At 34.6% G+C, this 10,270-nt stretch overlaps 1 long non-coding RNA gene across 1 annotated transcript in view; it reads right to left on the bottom strand.

The window, feature by feature from the left end:
* Window positions 1–349: 349 nt before the first annotated feature.
* Window positions 350–10,270, bottom strand: part of LOC130542788 (uncharacterized) — a 132,590-nt gene continuing 122,669 nt past the window's right edge. The window contains exons 2-3 of the long non-coding RNA XR_008957603.1: window positions 1,008–1,126; window positions 350–555 (exon numbers count right to left, since the gene is read on the bottom strand). This is a non-coding gene — a long non-coding RNA (uncharacterized LOC130542788). The remainder of the gene's footprint in view (window positions 556–1,007; window positions 1,127–10,270) is intronic.

Below are 10,270 nucleotides of genomic sequence, written 5' to 3'. Positions count from 1 at the left end.
TTTTTGTTTTATCATTTGGGGATCTCATTTTTCTTACAATCATATGCACAATTACTAAATACTAGAAAAATAGTTTCAGAGGGACATTTATCATTAAAGTTGTATTAAATTAGATGGTAGAGATTCAGTGATATCTTGTTTAATTAACTCTTTTGCTCTCACATTTGGTGGAATCATACTTGATAAGGATATATATTTTATAATTTTAAGGCTAAATTGAATATTTTAAATAGAATAAATTATCCTTGGTTATATTATTTCTGTAATAAATTTTAATTTGTAGAGAAAAAACATGAGCACCATGAAACAAACTTATTTTTATAGCATTTTATTCATGATAGACGTTTAAAAATATATTTTCATTTGGGCCACATTTTATAAAAATGCTTTTGGGGGCGTCTCGGTGGCTCAGTCATTAAGCGTCTGCCTTCGGCTCAGGGCCTGATCCCAGGGTCCTGGGATTGAGCCCCACATCGGGCTCCTCCACTGGGAGCCTGCTTCTTCCTCTCCCACTCCCCCTGCCTGTGTTCCAACTCTCACTGGCTGTGTCTCTCTCTGTCAAAAAAAAAAAAATTTTTTTTTAAATGCTTTTGTTCTCCTAACTTATCTACATTTAAAAATAAATAGATGACTATAATTTCTTCAACATCAATTATAAGGCTATTTTAGAAATAACAGTAGTAGTTGTGAAAGTCACATATTATAATTCAAAAATATAAAGTGTACTTTGGTATCAAGTGGGATTAATCTAATTTAATCCCAACATGTTTTTACTATAATGTATACTCTGAGAAGAAAATTATATTGCAACTCTAGTTCCATTAGCATTGTTTAAGAGATATGTACTAGAAAACTGTGCATATAGGAAAAACTGGCCATCTGGTCAGTAAATTGTTTCTGTTTTCATCCTAGGCATACAGACGACCTTTTCTAGCCTCCTTTGTAGGTAGAACCATGTGATTAAGTGCTTGCCAATGAAATGTGGTGTATACCACATTTAAAATTACCATAGGAGGGGTGCCTGGGTGGCTCAGTTGGTTAAGTGTTCCGTTCTTGGTTTCAGCTCAGGTCATGATCTCAGGTTTGTGAGATGGAGCCCCATGTCAGGCTCTGTCTCTCTCCCTCTCTAAGAAATGAAAAAGAAAAAAGAAAAAAAAAAGGAAATGTTCATGTAATCTTCCCAACCTTCTCTCTCTTTTTGTCTACAAGATAGATACAGAAGATTCAGCAGAAGACTTCTGGGTTCCAGGGGAAGAGCCACTTGATGGAAGCAGCATAGGTCCCTGAATGACTGCATGGAGCTGAACCACCATGCATCCCCACCCTTTGAATCTGCGTTCGAATCTGAAGCAGACATGAAGTAAATCCTTATTCTAATAAGCCACTGAGATTACTGCAGTTAACGTTAGTTATGCTAAGAAATACAGTGGGAAATATAAGAACATTCTGCTCTGGTCACATGTGTTGGGAAAATTTAGTATATAGGGGTCAAGCTCACATTCTTCTTGCCACTGGTACTGTGTGTCAATTCCTGCTAACTGAATTCCATATGAATTTTCCTTATTTTCCCTTAGTAATTTATATTTCATGTTAAATGTTGTCTAGTAAACGGTGCATAGTAAAATACTACATTGCCAGCATTCCTTTTAGTTGGCTATGGCAATGAGTCTAAGTGTTTGCCAACTGATTTTGAATAGAAAATACATGTCTAACTTTTAGCAGTTCTTAAAAACTTTTCCTAAAATAGCTATACATTTTTCTCTAAGGATAGTTTCAGTTGTATCTCAGTGATTTGATTTGTAGTATTTTCATTATTATTCAGCTCAAAACATTTTCTAATTGCCACTTTGGCTTTATTTTTGAGCCACGTGTTATTTTAAATTATATTTCTTTATTTGTAAATGTATGGGAAATTTGTTTCTAGGCAATGGCAATAAATTTAGAGAATATACTCTGTGTAAATTTAGTCTTTTAAATTTTGCTGAAATATACTAACATATGGTCATTTCTGTACAAAGCCCATATGTGCCTTAACAGAATGTTCATCTTGCTGTTTGGCTCAAAATTGTATATATGTAAATTAATGTATACTATAAAATACACATAATATATGGATATGTAATAATGTATGTAAATTAAGTAATTTATTAATTCTGCTCTTCAACATTTATACATTATTTTCAAATACATATCTACTTGTTCTATTGGTAGGTAAAATCTTCCATTACAATTCTGAGTCTATTTTTCCTTTCAGATCTGCCAGTTTTGCTTTATATATGTGGTACTATATTTTAAAAGGTATATAAAATTTTAATTGTGTTGTATTTTTCTGGATTTAATTATTAAGAGAAAGGTTGTGCTTTTATATGTGATGTATTTTTGTTCACTTTTTGAATTCTATTTTGATAATCACACAACTTCATTGGCTTTCTTTTGGTATTTCTGAGTGTACTATTTCCACCCTTCCACATTTTTAATAATCTTGTGGGTTTTTTTCTTACAAATAGCACATCATTTGATTTCAGTTTTTCATACAGTCTAACAATCTTTATCTTTTCACTGGAGCCTTCACCCATTTATATTTAATTTAATTATTATCATATATTTGAATTAAAACTACCATCTGATGATATGCTGCTATGCATAGCTCTTGGATATGTTATTTGATGTCTACGTGTGTGTGTTTTAAACAAACTCGCAAAATTCTAGTTATAGACTGTACTGTGTTCCACCAAAATTCTTAAGTAGAATAAGACTAGAGTTTTTATAAGAGGAGACCCCAGGGATGCATGAGCACAGTGGAACAGCCATATGAGGATACAGCATAAGAATGATAATCTGCAAACCAAGGAGACCTCAGGACAACCAAACCTACTAGAACCTTGATCTTAGACTTTTGGTCTCCAGAAATGTGAGAAGTGTCTTGGTGTTTAATTCACCCAATCTGTGGTACTTTGTTATGGCAGTCATAGCAGGCACAGTTCCATCCCTTATCTCTTCGATTAATGGCCTTGCCACATTATCTCTCCCTTCGCCTTTTTTTTAGGTCTTCCAATTATAGATATAGTGGATTTTCCAACAGTAACCTTCGTGTCTATCTTATCCTTCGTGTCTATCTTATTATGTGTTCTGTATTTTCTGATTTTTTTTATTCTCTTCAGTCTTCATTCAGTATGTTTTCTACTGACATATTCTAGTTTACTCTTTTTTAATTCAGCTGTATCTCATCTTCCGTCATATACATATGTTTAGTTCTAGTTTTTCTTTACCTCTATAGTTTTCACTTGATCATTTTATCTTAACATTTTGAGGAGTTTGATTAAATTATTAATATATCTTTTATATCCTTGAATATAGTAAGTAGTAACATTAACATCTATGTCTGGCAATACTGAGATCTGTAGTCTCTTTGCACCATTTAAATTATTTTTTCTATTGTGTTTATATATTTTACCTTTTAGAGATGGCATGATTGTCTATATAGAAAATCCCAAAGAATCAACAACAACAACAACAACAACAAACTCCTGGAAGTAATAAGTAAGTATAGCAAAGTCACAGGCTAGATCAGTATTCAAAGGTCAGATGGTTTTCTATAGATTAGCAATGATCAATTGGAATATAAAATTTAAAATTAACACCATTTATGAAATATTTAATTATAAATCTAACAAAATATGTACAGAATCTATATGTGTAAGCTGTAAAACTTTGATGAAAGAAATCCAAGAAGATCCAAATAAATGGAGAGATGGTCCATGTTAATGGAGAGAGGACTTAATATTGTTAAGATGTAAATTCTTTCTGAATTGATCTATAAATTGTTACAATTCCAATCAAAATCCCAGTACAATATTTTCTAGATATTGACAGTACTGTCAGTTTTTATGATGTGCGATGCTACAATAGTCCTGACAGCATGGTATGGGGAAGCTGATAAGACACGTAGATCAATGCAAGAGAAAAGGGAGTCAAGAAAGAGAAAAACAACGTATAGTAAACTAATTCCTCATAAAGGAGCTAATTCTCCATAAATGAATTAATTGGAAAAGGGTAATTTTTTCAACAAACGGCACTGAAGAAAATCAGATGTCCATGTGCAAACAAAACAAAGCAGAACTAGACACTTAGGGTTAGTGTAGGATTTTTTAGATACAACACCAAAACTGTAATCCATGAAAGAAAAAATTGGTAAGTTGGGCAATATTTATTTAAATAAAAATTTCTCCTCCATGGAAGACACTGTTAAGAGAATTGATATATTAGTGAGAGACAGAAGAAAATAGTTAACAAAACACATATATAGTAGAGGACTTATATCCAATATTGACAAGGAACCCTTCCAACTCAACGATAAGAAAAACATCCCAATTTAAAAATAAGCAAATATCTGAACAAACATAAAAGAAGAAACATAGATGGCAAGTGAGTGTATGAAAAGTGATGCTCAACATTATTTGTAATTAGAGAGCTTCAAATCAAAACAAAAATGATATATTATTGTATATCTATTAGAATGGTTAAAATTCAAAACCCTGACAATACCCGTTGCTGGTGAAGATGTGAAATGATGAGAACCCTCATTCATTCCTAGTGGGAATGAAAATGGTACAGACACTTCAGAAGACAAATTAACAGTTTCTTACAAAGTTAAAGAGTTTACCATATGCTCCAACAATCACACTCTTAGGTATTTATCCAACTGATTTGAAAACATGTTCACACAGAAACCTGTTCATGAATGTTTTAGCAACTTTCTTTGCAATCACCAAAAACTGGAAGCAATCAAGATGTCCTTCAATAAGCAAATAGATCTTTTAGAAGTATCATACATCCATAAAATTATATTATATTCTGTGATAAAAAGGAACGAGCTGTTGAGCCATGAAAATGATAGAAGCATTTTAAGTGCATATTCCTAAGTGAAAGAAGCCAGTCTTAAAATGCTGTGGAAATGCATTCTTTGAAAATGCAAAGCTAAAGTGACTATAAAAAAATCAGTTGTTGCCTTTTAGGGGAGGAGGGTTGAACAGATGAAGAATAGACAAATTTTTAGGGTGGTGAAACTTCTGTATGATATTATAATATTGAGTAAAAGAAGACCTTATGCATAGAACTTTTCATCACAGAAATGAAACTTACTGTGTGCTAATTTAAAAAAATATATTGAATAGTTGAGGTGCCCCAAGGATAGAATGCAGAATGTGACAAAATAATCTAACCATATTACTATGTATGAAACAATCTCATTGAATGCATAGGGGAAGGAGGTGCTGACTTCCATAACTTTGGACATGTAAAACTAAAGGGAAATGGAAACTGTGGCTAAGCACTATACTGTAGTTGATACAGATATTTCCCATGAGGTTACAAGCTTAGAATTCTGATACCCTCATATACGTATAAGGGAAGTAAGTGAATAAAGAATTATAGGAGTCAGGTTTCTCACTCTCGGAGTGGGAGGTCATAAATAAACAAGGGACAGGTCAAGAAGGATGCATATGACCATGTGGTAAGTAACAAATTGGAAAATTAGAACTGAGGACATCAGTATGAGCTCATGTTTAGCTTAATATAGATACATATAGGCACATAGAGAAATATATAGAGAAATATATTTCGAGGTATATATATTTATACACACACACACCCATATATATATTAGTATATATATTCCCTTGCTGTGCCAGCTGAGAGGACCTAGAAGTAATATCACCCCACTAACAATTAGCACACATAGCACCCTGATCTTGATTTCTAATACCATTCTTCAGTAAAAGGAACCCGAGCTTCTTGGGAGAAATGGCTGATTCTAGCACTAGGGCAAAAAATATAACGATGAGCTGACCATTTTGTAGTGTCAGAAAGAAAGGAAGCAATTAAAAAACAAAACAAAACTGCATTATTGGGGGTACATCAGAGGGACACAGGAGCCAATTGACAGAGCTCCCAATAGTCAAAGCTGGAATAATTTAGACAAAATTAATAAAATAATATTGAATTGTAGCCCAATATATGAAATATCTATGAGGACACACCAATATACATTGGTGATTGAATAAATAATGAGGGAGAAGAGAAAAATCTTCTATGCAGAAGAATTTCAAATGATATGCATCACTACTATGCCCTCGAGAAAGAGGGCATAGCCCCCCACTCCTTTAGTAAAGCCTGCATGTAGTACTGTCTTCCCAAGAGCACAGTATGGAAACTGGGAAAAATGATCAACATTTTTATGGAGAAATATAGCAAATGCTACCTTATCCCAGTGATTAAGGTCAATGTAACAGTAATGTCATGTTGATAATATGCGTCCTTGATATGATATGATGAGAATAGCACTTCATATCTGTCATCTTTCTCCCAAAAACCCATAATCTCAGTCTATTCGTGACAAAAACATCAGAAGAATCCTAACTGAAGGACATTCTACACAATAGCTGAGCAGCACTCCTCAAAACTGTCAATGTCACCAAAAACAAGAAAAGTCTTAGAAACTGTCACTACCAAGAGTAGCCGAAAGAGACATTAAAACAAAATGTAAGGGGATATCTTAGATGGGATTCCATACAGAAAAAGGACGATATGTAAAAACTAAGAAAATCTGAATATATTATAAACTTCAGTTAATAGTGGTATTTCAGTTATGAATAATTCATAGTAGGTAATATACCATACTAATATAAGCCATTAATAATAAGGTAAACTGGGTGCAGGGTACTTAGGAACCCTTTATCCTGTATTTCCAATTTTTCTGTAAATCTAAAACTGTTCAAAGAAGTTCTTTAAAACTGACAATCTAGAAAGTCAAAATATTATTATAGGAATTGAACTTTTGATGGTGAAGTGACTTGTCCACAATCATACAATTAAGAAGTGAGAAGAATTATATTTGAACTGAAATGAAGTCTGTCTGGCTCTGAAATCTGATCCGTGTAACCACTATAGCATTAATTCTCTGTCATAACTGTGTTATCAGAACCATTTTGGGAATATTTCTTAAGCATGCAATAATTTCCTGGGCATGAGCCAATGAAAAATTCTAGGGATTATGCCTTGACTCAGGATAATTAAAAACAAAACAAGCCACCCCCCACTCCAAAAACAAAACAGAAGATTCTGATGTGCATCCATAACTAAGAATTTGAGGCCTGACATTAAAGGCGGGTAGCTGGAGCATGTATGAGTAAATGGAGGTTCAGATAAAGCAGATAGCATGTCTAAAAATGACAGCATGTCATTAAAAGGGGGAACATAATATTTCAGGTAGCCAAAGGTAGTTTAGGGTGCTTGAACATGGATTACATTTGAAACCATGATGAAAGGTTTGGTTATGATCCCAGGGTCCTAGGATTGAGTCCTGCTTCTGACCTCTATCTGCTGCTCCCCCTGCTTGTGCTCTCTCTCTCTCTGACAAATAAATAAATAAAATATTTTTTAAAAATGAAGCCGTGATGAAAAATGAAGGTGTGGAAATCAGCAAAAGTGACATAGCATGCTCAGGTGGATATGTTAGGATAGGCAAACAGAAATAATGTCTTTGAAAGATTTCTAACAAAGTAGTCATATAACCTGATACACTTTTCAGAGAGATCCTTGATGAGAACTCTGAAGAAAATACAGGGAATGTCTCCTTGGCAGTAATTTTTGGGATAGGACACCAAAATCACAAGCAACTAAAGCAAAAAACCAATAATTGGGACTATATTAAACTAAAAAGCTTCTGAATGGCAAATGAAACTGTCAACAAAATGAAACAATGGGAATGATTCCTATGGGAATATTGGCAAATCATCTATCTGATAAGAGGTTAATATCCAAAGTATATGAGGAACTGCTACAACTTAATAGCAAAAAGAAACAAATACTGTTTTAAAACTGAACAGATTACCTGAATAGATATTTTTCCAAACAAGACGTGCAAATGGCCAACAGGTACATGAGAGGATGCTCAACTTCACTAATCATCAGAAGAATGTGAATCAAAACTACAATGAGTTGTTACCTCACACCTGTTAGAGTGGCTGGTATCAAAAAGTCAAGAGAATAAGTGCTGGAGAGGATGTGGAAAAAAGGGAATTTTTGTGAACCATTGGTGAAAATATAAATTAGTGCAGTCACTATGGAAAACAGTATAGAGTGTTCTCGAGAAATTAAAAATAGAACTATCATATTATTATCCAGCACTCTTACTTCTGGGTATATATCCAAAGGAAACAAAACCACTATCTCAAAAAGATCTGCACCCCCATATTCACTGTAGCATTATTTATAATAGCCGAATCATGGGAAAAAACTAAGTGTCCATCAACAGATGAACGGATAAAGAAAATGTGGTGTGTGTATATATATGTATACATATATGTCTATATATGAATATTAGCCATGTAAAAAATAATCCTTCCATCTGTGGCAATGTGGATGGATCTTGAGGGCATTATGCTAAGTGAAATAAGTAAGGCAGAGGAAGATAAACACTGTATGATCTCACTTACATGTGGAATCTAAAAAACTGAACTCATAGGGGCGCCCGGGTGGTCAGTCATTAAGTGTCTGCCTTCGGCTCAGGGCGTGATCCCAGGATCCTGGGATTGAGCCCTGCATTGAGCCCCGTATCGGGCTCCCTACTCCGCCGGGAGCCTGCTTCTTCCTCTCCCACTCCCCCTGCTTGTGTTCCCTCTCTCTCTGGCTGTCTCTGTCAAATAAATAAATAAAAATCTTAAAAATAAAATAAAATAAAAAATAAAAAACAACTCATAGAAACAGTAAATTGGTAGTTTGGAGGCTGGGGAAAGGAGTGAGGGAAATCAGTAAAGTTGGTCAAAGAGTACAAACTTCCAATTATAAGACAGATAAGTTCTGGGGATGTAACGTACAGCACGGTAACCATAGTTAGCAGTACTGTATTACGTAACTGAAAGTTGCTAAGAGAATAGATGTTAGAAGTCCTTACCACACACACACACACACACACAAATAACTATGTGAGGTAATGGATTTATGGATGTGTTAACTACCCTTATTGTGGTAATCATTCTGCAGTATATATGTATATCAAATCATCATGCTGTACATCTTAAACTTACTCAATGTTATTTGTCAATTATATCTCAATCAAGCAAAAAAAAGCTTTTAGTGATCGAGAGATTCGTTAACAGGTGTTGATAGTAATCTTGTTAAGAGTTGATGAAGCATGAATAGGAATAGACAGGTGTGAATTTGAGGAATATGGAGAAGATTTAATATTATTTATTCTTTTTTTATAATATTTTTTTATTATACTATGTTAGTCACCATACAGTACATCCCTGTTTTTTTTTATGTAAAGTTCGATGATTCATTAGTTTATTCTTAAATGAATATGGGGAATTTAAAAAAAGTAGTTTATTCTTAGATGATTCCCAAGGTTTAGACTGAGAACTCAGATCAGGCTTTAATGATACAGGGAACAAGAAAGAGGTCCAAATGTGAGGGTAAAATTATGACGTCGGGTTTCGTATGCTGCCTTTCAAAATCCTTAAAGATTTCCTAAAAGTAGATACCCATCAGATAAGTGGGCATTCAATGTCAGGAAGTTCTCTGCCTAGTAATACAGATGTGGGGGTTAAACTACCCCAGTTCAGCCACAGACAATATAATCCAATCTTGCTGATTTTTGTAGAAAGGAATTTATTACACAGTATTTTAGATTTATAACTGATCAGTTGCCTAAAGGAGCAGACTTTGGGTTGAACTTCTAGGGATAAGTGGCTCAGCCATAATCAGGAAACTACTCAATCAGGAACCCACTTTTATCAAAGCTAATAACAAAACATCCCTTTCTACGCCAGGGTTCAAGAGCTGCCGTTATGATTACTGACTACAAAACCATGCTAGTATAATCAGTACTTGTGACAGCAAAACAAATGCTTATTACCCAGCTTGTCTCCCACTCACTCTGTTTGTCAAAAGGCTGATCTCCCTATATGGCCACACCCTAATCCTTGGCACCTGTGAATGCATTACCTATCCTGACAAAAGGGTTTTGCTGATTGTGATTAAGATCAAGATGGGCAGATTCTCTTCCTCATCCAGGTGGGCTCAGTTGTTGGAGGAGGTCATCAAGAGGACATGACCCCTGGTTGACCCCGGGGGCTGGGCTTGGGCAATCAGAGGCTCCTCGCCCTCTCCCCTGTCCTGGGAATTTACATTCTGCCCGCTGTGCCCACACTAGGAGCTGTTTCAAGAATTTAGTCTTGAAAGAGTAAGGTGTTACTGTAACTATGTGGAC

The sequence above is a fragment of the Ursus arctos genome, unplaced genomic scaffold (assembly GCF_023065955.2).
Source record: "Ursus arctos isolate Adak ecotype North America unplaced genomic scaffold, UrsArc2.0 scaffold_5, whole genome shotgun sequence".
Taxonomy (NCBI): domain Eukaryota; kingdom Metazoa; phylum Chordata; class Mammalia; order Carnivora; family Ursidae; genus Ursus; species Ursus arctos.
Note: the sequence above shows the minus strand (reverse complement) of the source record. Positions and strands in the feature narration are given on the sequence as shown.